This window comes from Megascapheus bottae, chromosome 7, assembly GCF_031878675.1.
Source record: "Megascapheus bottae isolate mThoBot1 chromosome 7, mThoBot2.hap1, whole genome shotgun sequence".
In the NCBI taxonomy this organism is placed as follows: Eukaryota; Metazoa; Chordata; class Mammalia; order Rodentia; family Geomyidae; genus Megascapheus; species Megascapheus bottae.
This window is the reverse complement of record NC_143515.1, coordinates 24,175,374-24,189,273: the sequence shown is the minus strand read 5'-3', so window position 1 is coordinate 24,189,273 and position 13,900 is coordinate 24,175,374. Positions and strand designations below refer to the sequence as shown.

Below are 13,900 nucleotides of genomic sequence, written 5' to 3'. Positions count from 1 at the left end.
TCAAGAGGCAAATGTAGCATATAACTTCAAAAACCCACTCACCAATAGGTAGACTCAAAGACCCACTTTTCCCTCCATCAAAATTGCAATGACACCGAAATATATAAATTAGCTCTAAAATATATATATGGCAGCACAAGAGGCTCCAAAAACTAAAGTAATTCTGAGAAATTCTAGCAGTATCACACTACCTGTCTTTAAATTATACTACAGAACCATAGCTTACAAAAAACAAACATCATCATACTGGCACAAAAACAGATACAGGAGACCAGTATAGTAGACTAGAAGATTCAAATTAGGTACTGGTGGCTCCTGTCTATAATTCTAGCTGCTCAAAAGGCTGAAATTAGGAGGGTTTTAGCTTGAGGCCAGCTAGGGCATGAAGATTGTGAGATACTTTCTCAACAACAAGCAGGAGCAGCGTTATTCCTGTCATTCTGGTGACATGATGGGCTGAGACTGGGAAGACCAGGATTCCAGGCCAGTTTATGAAAAACAAAAAATCCCAAGACTGCATCTCAGTGGAAAAGAAAAACTTGGCAATGTATCCAGCTATCACAGGAGATATAAAATAGGAGGATCAAAGTACAGATGTGCACCTAGGCAAAAGCAAGGCTGGGCACGGTGGCTCACATCTGTCATCCTATGTATTCAGGAGGTTGAGATCTGAGGATCACAGTTCAAAGCCATCCCAGGCGCTAAAGTCTGTGAGACTCTTATCTCCAATTAACCACTAGAAACCCAGAAGTGGCGCTGTGGCTCAAGGGGTAGGGTGGTAACCATAAGCTGAAGAGCTCAAAGACAGCGTCCTGGCCCAGAGTCCAAGCCACACCATAGTTCAAAGTAACTAGAGCAATAAAGGACTACAGGAATGATCAATAGTAGAGCACCTGCCTAGCATGCATTAGGCCTTGAGTTTAAGCTCCAATGCCATTAAAATGATAGATAGATAGGTAGATAGATAGATAGATAGATAGATAGATAGATAGATAGATAATAAGACAATTAACACAGCTAGATCTATCTAATCTTCCATAAAGATGTGAAAAACACACTCAAGAAAAGATAGATGTCCAACAATAAAGAGACTCTTTAATAAGCAGTGGTGGCAAAACGATATCAATGTATAGAATACTAGATCCTCAGTTACACTGACTAACAAGAAAAAGAATCTTTGAAATTTTGTACTATGGGGGAAAAAAACAAAAGCAATGTTAAATTCTGTATGATTCAGATTATCTGAAATTCTATAAATGGCAAAACATCTATCCGTAGTTTCGAAGGGGCAAGGGGAAAGACAGGATTGATAAACATTGGCTTTCTGCTTGGTGGCAATATCCTATATCTTTGCTGTGACAGGAGCTACCATAGGTACATATCCTAGTTAAGTCAATTTGGTTAAATATTGAAATATGGGAAACTCCACTGTATATAAAATGCTTCAATAATGCTGACTTCCAACCCATACAAAATCCCCCAAATAAATTATTTTCATCGTGGCCTTCATTTAAAAAAAGAATGCTAGATCTTTATTCCTGTACAAAATTTAATTTAAAATAAATCAGTGATCAGAGACTTTGAAACTACCACTGGTAAACTACTAATGTTTTCTAGCAGTAGTAGTTATAGGCAATGACTTTCTGAATGAGACTGAAATATCTTTGAAAACAAGAACAAGAATTGGTACATGGGATTGCATCAAATTAAAAGCCTTCCACAATCAAAGAGGCAATTATCAGAATGAAGACGTAACCTCAGTAACGGGAGAGAATCTTAGCTGCCTATGCACTTAACAAGGGTTTAATATCCATGTGATGTAAATAACTTAAAAATTAAATGTCAGAAGGACGAATAATTCAAATAAATGGGCAGATGAACAGTTTTCAAAAGAAGTACAGATGTCCAATAAATACATAATCTGTCAACATCCTAGGTCATAAAGGAAACTATCTCACCCCAGATAAAATGGTTATCATCAAAGGAAACAACAAATGCTAGGTAAGCATGCAGTTCTCATGATTGATGGGAATGTATATTAGTCTCACCACCAGAGAAATAAGTAGGTAAGTCTTAAAAAAAGTAACCTTAAAAATAGATCCACTTTGGGCTGGGAGTTTGGCCTAGTAGTAGAGTGCTTGCCTAGCATTCACGAAGACCCGGGTTCGACTCCTCGGTACCACATACAGAGAAAGAAAAAAGCCGGAAGTGGTGCTGTGGCTCAAGTGGTAGAGCTCTGGCCTTGAGAAAGCCCAAGGACAGTGCTCAGGCCCTGAGCTCAAGCCCAGGACTGGCAAAAAAAAATAGATCCACTACTCCTGGGCATGTATCTGAAGGAATGTAATTCAGCATACCATGGATGATTCCACATCCCTGAGCACACATGCACACACATTTTCACAGATTTAGTTTGGGAGGGGATTTCTCCTGTATGGCTTTTACTGTATATAAATTATGGATCAGAATATCAACTCCTAGGATCATTGTTGAAAATAGAAAAAGCAAAACACTCCCAAAATAGTTGGTATACATTCTGACTGCTGGAAGTCCTAGTTCATCTTCTCTGACCTTATTACCTTAAGTAAATGCTTCCAAGTGAAATAGATAGTTGAAAACCTGAGACACTTAATTTATCAAATTTTTTAATATAATTGTAGATTATATAGTGTGTGTGTGAGAGGGGAGGAGGGAGGGAGGGAGGGAGGGAGGGAGAGAGAGAGAGAGAGAGAGAGAGAGAGAGAGAGAGAGAGAGAGAGAGAGAGAGAGAGAGAGAGAGAGAATCCCTCATATGAGAAGCTGAGAAAGCTTTGTCTCCTTGGAGAATCTGTCTAGTCCAACCATCATCTTATTAATGACAGGCAGCAACCCCAAATTCACAGTTTTTTCTCAGCAATTACTAAGGAGACAGCTCTTGAGAAACACTCTATATGTGACTTATCGAGACCTGGCAGGTGTGACTCTCAATGACACACTAGGTTTTGTAGTCTATTTGCTGTCATCATAGGCAATCATTGTGCTCAGAGGACACAGTTTTATTAGGGGGATGGTAGATCCCTTCCTGGCTTTATTTCCTGTCAGCAGGATTCAGGTAGCCAGGAGGAGGCAGTTAAAAACAGGTTTTAAACAAATGGGAGGGAAACACAACAGTGAGATCAATTTGTTTTATTTAACTCTGAGTACCTTCCATTTTATTCTGAGAATCAGTGTCAAACCATGGAAGAAAAATTTCATGGTATCTCTTAAACCTTAAGGAAAGACAAACTTCTTATAAGCCAGGGAAGAACTAATACACGGACACAAAATGAAAAGTTAAAGATGGTTCTTAGAATTTACTCTTGCCTCCTTCTCTTTCTCTTCCTACTCTTACACCTACCTAGACACCTAGAATAACCATGCAGGGATAAGAAACAAGATAGCAAAGTTGGGGGCCAAGAAACATTTTTGTCAGTCCAGGGCTTGAACTCGAGGCCTGAGCACTGTCCTTGAGCTTTCTCAAGGCTAGTGCTCTACCACTTGAACCACAGCACCACTGGCTTTTATAGTTCTGAGGAACGGAACCCAGAGTTTCGTGCACGCTAAACAAGCACTCTGCCACACTCCCGGCCCAAAAAACTTTTTTTTGCCAGCACTGGGCCTTGAACTCAGGGCCTGAGCACTGTCTTTGGGCTTTCTCAAGGCTAGAGCTCTACCACTTGAGCTACACCACCACTTCTGGCTTTTTCTTTTTTTTTAAAGAAATATTTTTATTGTAATTAATAAAAGGGTTACATGATATTTGCCAGATAGAAGGTGCATTAATTCACATACATTGATAGCCTTTCACATGTCTTGGTCCCCATTACCTTCCCTCCCACCCCCCATCTTGGTTTTCCCCCCTTCCCTATCCAATTTCAAATATCCAAATACAAATATATCCAATATATCAGATAACAAAGTGAGATACTGTAACAATATGATATAACCAAGGGACAGCAAAAGAGATGAGAGATAACATAGTACCTTAAGGACAACAATCATTCATTATATGGCTTTTGTTTCAGTATCCTAGAGGTCCTTTCAATTAGCTTCATACTATATGGCCTTATGTATCAAGGTTTTGCTCTATTGCAAATCTCTGCTAGGAGAGCCCAAGGTTTCTACTGATTATGACAAATGAGGGAAACCATTGAGCCTAAGTTCCTTTGAGTCTGGCTTACTTCACTTAATATGATTTTTTCTAAGTCTTTCCATTTCCTAACAAATGGGTCGATGTTGTTTTTTCTGACAGCAGCATAGGATTCCATTGTGTACAAATAAAGAGAGTCTTCTCTGAAGAAGAAACAAAAATGGCCTATAGACACATGAAGAAATGCTCAACATCTCTGGTCATAAAAGAAATGAAAATCAAAACAACGCTAAGATTCCACCTCACGCCAGTTAAAATGGCCAGGATCAGGAAAACTACCTAACCTAAACAACAGATGCTGAAGGGTATGTGGCCAGGAGGGATCACTACTACACTGTTGGTGGGAGTGCAAACTCGTTCAACCACTATGGAAAGCAGTATGGCAGTGCCTCAAAAGGCTAAACATAGAACTCCCCTATGACCCAGCAATTCCACTACTTGGCATTTACCCAACCATCCAGAAACTAGGGCATACTAAATCCACCAGCACAACAATGTTCATTGCAGCATTATTCACCATAGCAAAGATATAGAACCAACCTAGATGCCCCTCAGTTGATGAATGGATCAACAAGATGTGGTATTTGTACACTTCTGGCTTTTTCTATATATGTGATACAGAGGAATCAAACCCAGGTCTACATGCAAGAAGCACTCTACCACTAGGCTAAACTCCTGGGCCCAAGAAACTTTTCATTTTGAAATAATTATAGATTTTATAGAAAGTAATAATGAATTATATATCCCAAGTGTCCCTAAAGTAGAGGAAGTCATCACGACATCGCTGCTTTTCACTGGCCTCTGCCACCTAGGCAGGAAATGGAGAGTCCAGTGTCCTTACTTGGTCCTCACTTATACCTTTGGGGGAAAGCCTTTATTATTTTCAAATAAAAGTGAAAGCCTTAACACCATACTAAATATTTCCTACTACTGCAGTTCCAGGGAGTGTGAAGAAGACACACTTTGTAGCTGACTAAAGAGGCTAATGATTTTTTTTTTTGCCAGTCCTGGGCTTGATCTCAGGTCCTGAGCACTGTCCTTGGGCTTTCTCAAGGCTGGAGCTCTAACACTTGAGCCTCAGCACCATTTCCGGTTTTTTTTCTATGTATGTGGTACTGAGGAATAGAACCTGGGTCTTTGTGCATGCTAGACAAGCACTCTACCACTAGGCCAAACTCCCAGCCCCAGAGGCTAATGATTTTGTCCATGATATTTGTCTGGAGTAAAGTAGTTACACTCTACCAGATTTCTGTCTTAAGAAGTTGTTTCTTTGTCAGGCTTTTGGCTAAAGAAAGCTTAATTTCCTATCTCTGTTAGAATTTCTGTGTTGTGACTTCTCCAGTATCCAATCTAAAATTATATAAAGTGGGGCTAGGAGTTTGGCCTAGTGTTAGAGTGGATAGCATACACGAAGACCCAGGTTTGATTCCTTGGTACCACATACATAGAAAAAAAGCTGGAAGTGGTGCTGAGGCTCAAGTGGTAGAGCTCTGGCCTTGAGAAAGTCCAAGGACAGTGCTCAGGCCCTGAGCTCAAGCCCAGGCCTGGCAAAAGTAATATAAAGTAACTAAGAAAGTGACTGCCATAATATCTGTTGAGTCCCAAGATTCCTAGTCATCCTGCTACCTCTTCTACACATTTCAGTATCTCGTTCAGTATTTAATGTATACAATATTTAGGAAATCCAGTCCACTTTCCCCTAAGCAGCTTTTAACTGACTCCATTTTATTGGCTGGTAGAAAGAAAATAAACCCAGTGATTTAGGCTCAGACGTGAAAATGGTGATTGTGCCAGTGTTGCAATCAAGTCATTTAAACTCATTTGTTCCCTCTTAGCTGTAATTGCAGTAATTATGAGAGTTACACTAAAATAATAAAAGTAGTATGCAAGGGAAATAAAGAGAGACTTATCAGAAGAAGAGATTAAAATGGCATCTATGGTCATAAAGGAAATGCAAATAAAAACAACCCTAATATACCACCTTACCCCAACAAGAATGGCCAAGATTTTGAACTCAGACAATGACAGTTGCTGGCAGGGTTGTGGAGAAAAAGGAATCCTACTACACTGCTGGTGGGAATGCAGACTAGTTCAGCCACTCTGGAAAGCAGTGTGGAGGTTTCATAAAGAACTGAAAATAGACCTTCCCTATGATCCCACCATACCATTTCTGGGCATCTTCCCTAAACATCATGACCCAAGATATTATAAGAACACCTGTTCAGCTATGTTCATCTCTGCACTATTCACAATAGCCAGGCGATGGAAACAATCCAGATGCCCTATTGCAGATGAATGGATACAGAAATGTGGTATATATACACAATGGAATTCTACATAGCCAACAGACTAGATAAAATAATGGCATTCGCAGGGAAGTGGATGAATCTAGAGCGAACCATGTTGAATGAGACAAGTCAAGACCTAAGGAACAAAAGGCGCATGGTATCCTTAATATGTGGCTATTAAATCCAAAGAGTACAAGAGCGAGGACTCAATAATTGCATACCCAAAGCTATGAGCATGGTAATGGAAATATAAACATAACTATATAGACATAAAAACCTATGACTCTATAGACATAATGTTTTATTTCATAAATTAATATGCTTCTATAACATACAAACCCTTAGCCTAATTTTGATTAAGTTCTAAATACTAAGTCCCAGTGATTATAAATAGAGATTCCTTCCTTGAACACTTGTATGTTAAACTTGTCATTTAAAATATGATGTAAAGGGGCCGGGAGTTTGGCCTAGTGGTTAAAGTGCTTGCCTAGCATGCACGAAGACCCGGGTTCGATTCCTCGGTACCACATACATAGAAAAAAGCCGGAAGTGGTGCTGAGGCTCAAGTGGTAGAGCTCTAGCCTTGAGAAAGTCCAAGGACAGTGCTCAGGCCCTGAGCTCAAGCCCAGGACTGGCAAAAAAAAAAATATAAAATAAAATATGATGTAAAAATCAACGTTAATAAATTCTTTAAAGAAAAATAATAAAAGTAGTAATAATAATAATAATGTAGATTTTATGACAACAAATAAATGATCTCATTCAATTTCAGGTGAATTTTCTGGTGCTCTAAAAAAAAATGGAAGAATCTACTAATGTATAATTCCATGTCATAGGATATCTTGTGAGTAGTGTTGGGGAATGTATTATGAGCTATTTTGCACTGCTCATGGCTTTGGACCTCTCCTTAGCAAAAGTGAAGTAGAGATTACCAGCTAAACTGTATTAATATACTGAAGGCCTTTGGCGAGCGTACATACACCATCAGATGAGAGACCTTTGACAGAATTGCCCATAACTGTAACTTCCAAACTCTCTTTGGAAATACAGCCCTTTTATTGCCAAGTTTTAGACAACTGAGATGAAAGACAATTAGTGAAGCCAATATTTAGAATAATATTGTTATACTTTAAGCATTCCACAAAGGCCCATTTGTTGAAGGCTTAGTCCTCAGTCTACTACTGAGATACCACTTTAGGAAATGGAGCCTAATAGAGAAGGAAATTCTACTAAGCACAACCTTGCCTTTGAAGGGGATATTGGGACCTGGGCCTCTCTTTTTCCTTTCTCCCTTGCTTTCCAGCTACCACAGCCGCTTTCTCTGCCACATGTTCCTATGATTGTATGCTGCATCCACACAGGCCCCGAGAACAGCACTAACTCACCATGGCCAAAAGTCCTAAAACTGTAAGTCAAAATAAACCTTTCCTCATTTTTTATATTTTTTATTGTAATTAATAAAAGGGTTACATGATATTTGCCAGATAGAAGGTGCATTAATTCACATATATTGATACCCTTTCACATGTCTTGGTCCCCATTACCCTCCCCTCCACCCCCCCCCGTCTTGGTTTTCCCCCCTTCCCTATCCAATTTCAAATATCCAAATACAAATAAATTCAATATATCAGATAACAAAGTGAGATACTGTAACAATATGAGATAACCAAGGGACAGCAAAAGAGATGAGAGATAACCTAGTACATTAAGGACAACAATCATTCATTATATGGCTTTTGTTTCAATATCCTGGAGGTCTTTTCAATTAGCTTCATACTATATGGCCTTATGTATCAAAAACCTTTCCTCATTTTAAGCTGATTATTTCACCATGAAGGAAATTTAATGAACAAAATATGAATGGACAGAGAAAAACAAATGACCACACACAGTGGATTGTCAAGCACAAATTTGTTCTCTTATACTTCTGGAGGTTAGAAGTCTGACATGGATTTAAAATCAAAACATTGGTAGTGTTGTCTTTTCTACTGGAAGCTATAGAGAAAAGAGGCCTCTTCCGGCTTCTAGAGTCTGCACACATTCTTGGCCTGTGGTAGCTCTCTCTAACTTAAAAGACAACAATGTTGCATCACTGTCAATGTTCCTCTGTAGTCACACCTCTGACTACTGATGATCTCAAGATCCTTAACTGAAGTCACCTCACAAAAGCCCCTATGTCATGAAAGACAGTACAATCGCAGATCCTAAAGAATAAGACTTAGACATCTGTAAAGAGCCTTTACTTTAAAATTCCAACTGTAATGACTCAGTTACTCAAATGTGCCACTCGACTTAAAAACAGTTGCTTAAATAGCACCAAGATGGTTGTATTATATACATTTTATAAATCTATTATCTGTTCCCAATTCTGATAGACACTTTGAGAAAACAAGAGCAGGTATAAATTCAATTCCTACTAACAGACTAAGTGAAGAGCTATGTTTAGGGTATAAGAAGCAGTTAAGTTTTTGTGTGGGTAGGGCACAGTAGGGCTCACTATCTACTTTCCTTTACTTTTATCTATCCTAATATCTAGCGGAAATGAGAGGTTGCTAAACAATAATGAAGTGAATTTTTCTGTGACTATTACCCCACGATAATAATGATTGTAGGCACAAGAATTAAGAATGAGCTTATTAATCTATTCACTGTTGCCCTTCCAGGATGAAGCCTGAAATGAGTTTCACCGGTCTGAGACAAAGAGTAGAGGTAGAATAGACTTCTCATAGGGCTCTGGGGAGGGCAGAAAAGTTTAATATAGAGAAGAAAAAAATAATGAAACAAGGAAAGGAGGCCTCTGAATTTCTTCCCAGGGCTGACTGTTTTGGGATGATAAAAAATAAAGCTCTGATGGGACAAAAAAGATGTGATTTGTAGCATCCTTTGGGATCTAGTGGTTCCCCCCCCCTCTCTGTCTCTCTCTCTCTGCTCTCTCTCTCTCTCTCTCTCTCTCTCTCTCTCTCTCTCTCTCTCTCTCTCTCTCTCTCTCTCTCTCTCTCTCTCTCTCTTTTAGGTCAAGCTCCGGAACCTGATGCTTTTGCTCGTTGGCTAATGCTCTTCCCACTGAGTCATGCTTCCAACCCTAAGGTGATTTCTTGGTCTTACTGAATGAAATAAGAACTAAGGTAAGACAAATAGAGATGGAACATATAGCAGGACAGGAGATGAAGACTGTGCAAGGCTGTGCTAAGTGCTGCCGTAAACATATCTTCTTGTCCCAGGGGATATTTCTGTTTTCTTCAGTGTTAAAGATTTCTATCCTAGCAAGCCAATTACATTCCTAACTCAGTGTTCAATCCAGCTGTTAGCCGCCATGAATAAATCACAATGGTCTTCCCTTTGGAATAGATAACCTCTGCCAAATCTTCCAACCTCTCTACCACCCCCACCCCCTACCACTCCCACTCCCTCCTACCTCTCCCTCACACACACACACACACATCCCACCACCACCCCACTAGCACAGCCCTCACTACTCATCCGTGTTCATCTATGGAGCTTGGAAATATTTCAGTCACACAAAATGTTTGCTGGCTCAAAGAATGAGCCCAGAATCTGACCTTCTAGTTTTATTTCCATGTCTTCAGAAACAGAATAGAAACACACACTTTAAATCTTCTTGTTTCAAATTTCTCAATCACAAACCTGGCATTGTTGTGCAAATCTGTAATCTCAGCGCTCAGAGGCTGAAGCAGGAGGATCGTAAATTTAAGACCAGCTTGAATTACATAGTATCATCTTAAAAAATAAAATCTTCAGTCATTGGACAATAGGTGTTTAGGATGCTAAGGTTGTTGTTTGCTTCTGCTTCATGAGAAAAAAGTTAAAACCATGATTCCATAATTATATCAGCCTTGGGTGAGAAAATGAGAAATATTTCATCTTAACTGTTAGCTCTTATCCCTTGTCTGACTTTAGCTAAAGCTTCCTTCTTTACCTTCTTTCCCAAGTTTATCCCTTACATTATCCACATGCTACTCAATCTTTCTCACTTATCTTCACACTTTAACAACCCTGCATCTTCACGTATAAAATACAAGGACCTCAATGCCTTCAGAATATGCCAATGGAAATAACTTTAAAGCTTTGCCAAATAGTAGTATAATTCTTTATAAAGGAAAAACCACATTTCAGCAAAATAAAACACCAGGAAATGTGTACTTGAAAGGAGTGGGGTGGAATCAAGACGAAATGGGTAGATGAATGAAGAGGAGAAGAGAGGGAGAGTTCAGCCAAGAATCCAACATATATCCTACAAAAATTAAGAAGAGTGAGGGAAGAGGGAAGAAGGGGAAGGATGGGTGAGAAAGTCCAAAGGGGTGACACTGATCAAAATATACTATATTCATAAACTGCATTGTAACGTGGCAACTCCTTTGTATAACTACTTTATTAAGATAATAATAAAAAATGAAGGGCTTGGAGTTTGGCCTAGTGGTAGAGTGCTTGCCTAGCATGCATGAAGACCCAGGTTCGATTCCTCTGTACCACATACATAGAAAAAAGCTGGAAATGGTGCTGAGGCTCAAGTGGTAGAGCTCTAGCCTTGAGAAAGTCCAAGGACAGTGCTCAGGCCCTGGGCTCAAGCCCAGGACTGGCAAATAAATAAATAAATAAATAAATAAATAAATAAATGAAATTTATAAATGAAATGTAAACATATCAATTTCTTGAGATTTCTCCCCTCCCTACTCATCCATTGGCCCACAGACTGATTGCTAGAACCTCTGCCAGCTGGATCTGGCTGGAGAAGCAGAGTCAGGACAAAGGTACTCAGTGATTACCTGAGGCCTTCTTCTGCCTCACTAATACCCAGCTCAAGGAAAAGTTGATTCTTCTTGTCTGCTCATTAATAGCTAACTGTCTTGCTTCCTTTATTGACTTGGCAGTCTTCCAAGTTCAAGAGACTGTTTACCTTTCCCATGACAAGAAAGAAGTTGTGTTCACTGTAAATGCAAAGAACAAAACATTGATCAAACAAGAAATAATGATGTCCACTGAAACCTATTCCACAAAACTCTGCAGTGTTCTCTGCAATGATTTGGGGGCTTAGTCATTAGAACTCATTAATCACTCATTCATTCAACAGATATCCAGCAGTGCCTGTATGTCTAGACCAGTGCTCAGTGGTAGGCTACAGTGATCCTCTAATGTGTAGAGATACAGATTCCTGATAGAGATGCCAAAGGAGCCAAAGACAAGCCAGGCCACAAGTCTGACAACATATAGTTCTGCTTCACTGTAGTTTTTTTACTGTTTTTCTTTCATACTCATTTACTATAGATAGAAATGGAATTATGGTCTGAGAGTCAGAAGTCCCTGGGATTTTTGATCCTAGAATTAAGACTTCAAAAAGTATTATTTCTTTCTATGCACTAAATTCCCCACCTGTTCCCATCTGTCAAGTGGCAACAGAGATTCTGTCCCTTATCATGGCCTACAACTATTTTAAGGATCAAACATGCATTTAATTCAACAGGATAATAGAACATGTTAGATGCACAGCAGTGACGTGGCACCACCCAGGATGGACTATGAACCCTATGAAGAATTCAAGCCTTGGTGGTTTGCCACGGAGGCTGCAGTGGGGAAAATGGCTTAGGGGAAGGCAGGAGAAGAGAAGCCTGAAAAGCCGCAGTGAACTAGAGCCTCTGGAGGACCTGAAGAAAAAGCAGAAAAACCTGTGAAAACTAAGACTGTTTCTTCCAGTAATGGAGGGGAAAATTGCAGTAGCAGCGCTGAGAAACGATCAGCTGCAGACCTCCAAACCTACAAAGATCTCCAAGTTTGGATTTGTCATAGGTAGTCAGACAACAAAGAAAGCATCAACCATATCCATCAAACTTGGATCAACTAAGCCCAAGGAAACTGTTCCAACTCTTGCTCCAAAAACCCTTTCAGTAGCAGCAGCTTTTTTAATGAAGATGAAGGTAGTGAGCCAGAGGAAGTGCCTCCAGAAGCAAAGATGAGGATGAAGAATGTTAGAAGGGATACACTCACACCAACTGGATCAAACTCCTTCAATAAAGGAAACCAGAAGCTATGGAAATGAAATATAAAATCTCATCTGGGAAATTTCCATGACCAAGACAATTCAATGATATGTTTTGAAATTGGGATATGGAGTGGGTATAATGTCAAAGTTTCCTTTCTTAAAGAAAAGTATACGACTATCTTTGGAGCCACCTTTTTCTCTTTTATTTCTTTTTTTTATTTTATAGATTGAGTGGTACACTAAAAATGAGAGTTTGAAATTAGAGGTAATGTATGTTTTATATACAGGTTATTCTGATATGTCCAAGTCTGATGTCTCTCAAAATGGCTTTGCCTATTTGAGCCTTTTGTGGTTTCATAGGAATTTCAAGTTACGTTTATCTGTCTCTCTGAGGAGACAGATAATTTGATAGGGATTGCATTCATGATGCAGATTGTATATGGTGGGAAGTACAATATAACTGTATCAATTATTACCTAAGAGGAATGTATTTAAAACTTATCCAGAGCTGTTGAATATAGAGCACTAGAAATTAGATAACTTGCAACTATGGTTGAGGTCAGGGAATAAGAATCATGACCAGTATTTACAAGTTTCCCTTTCCTTTATTAAAAATAACTGCTTTTTTAAATACCAAGAACTTATACTAAGGGATAGAGCAATCTGTTCAGCAGATGTGGGATTTTTTTTAAGGTAACAGTTAAACATCTTTAAATCCATACTCACAAATGAAAGAAACATAGTACAATGACTTCCTGAAAACTGCAATGTTAAATTGGAAGTCGGCTTCAGAAGATATGTTGATGGTGATTATTTACTGGGTTTTTGTAGTAGGTAGTAACTCCAGAGTAGCAGCCTGTGGATATGCCCAATCCTTTATGTTTAGAATAAGCCCCAAATCCAACATTGGAAATGTATATAGCACTATTGGTTCTACCATGATTTAATTATATCAAGATAAATAAACTTTACTTACCGTTGTGTAGGCAAGCTATCCATTTTTGTCTATTTTCTGTTTGTTAAAATAACATCCCTCTCCTGCATGTTCTTTGCTTGACCCCAAATGAAATATTAACCTAAAGTCAAGATGAGGATAGAGAAATGACTGAAATGAATGTCTTTACTATAATACCAATAAATTTTGTCAAACTCAAAAAAAAAAGAATTCAAGCCTTACTGTCTCCCATCACTGCAGTTTCAACCACTGCAACATTATTCATGCCCAGAGACACACAAAGACTGCACTCCTATAAGGACAAGAACCACATGATCATTTCAATAGATGCAGAAAGAGCACTTGACAAGACTCAACATCCTTTCATGATGAAAGCTCTGGAGAAACTAGGAATCCATCTAACATTTTTCAATATAATGAAGACTGTATATGACAAAATTACAGCAGGCATTATATTTAATGGTGAAAAGTTAAAACCATTTCCTCTAAAATCAGGC

The 13,900-nt window shown here is 38.9% G+C and overlaps 1 pseudogene; it reads left to right on the top strand.

Annotated features, from left to right (window-relative positions):
• Window positions 1-12,046: 12,046 nt before the first annotated feature.
• LOC150060469 (PEST proteolytic signal-containing nuclear protein pseudogene) lies at window positions 12,047-12,679 on the top strand (annotated as a pseudogene).
• The last annotated feature ends 1,221 nt before the right edge of the window (window positions 12,680-13,900 follow it).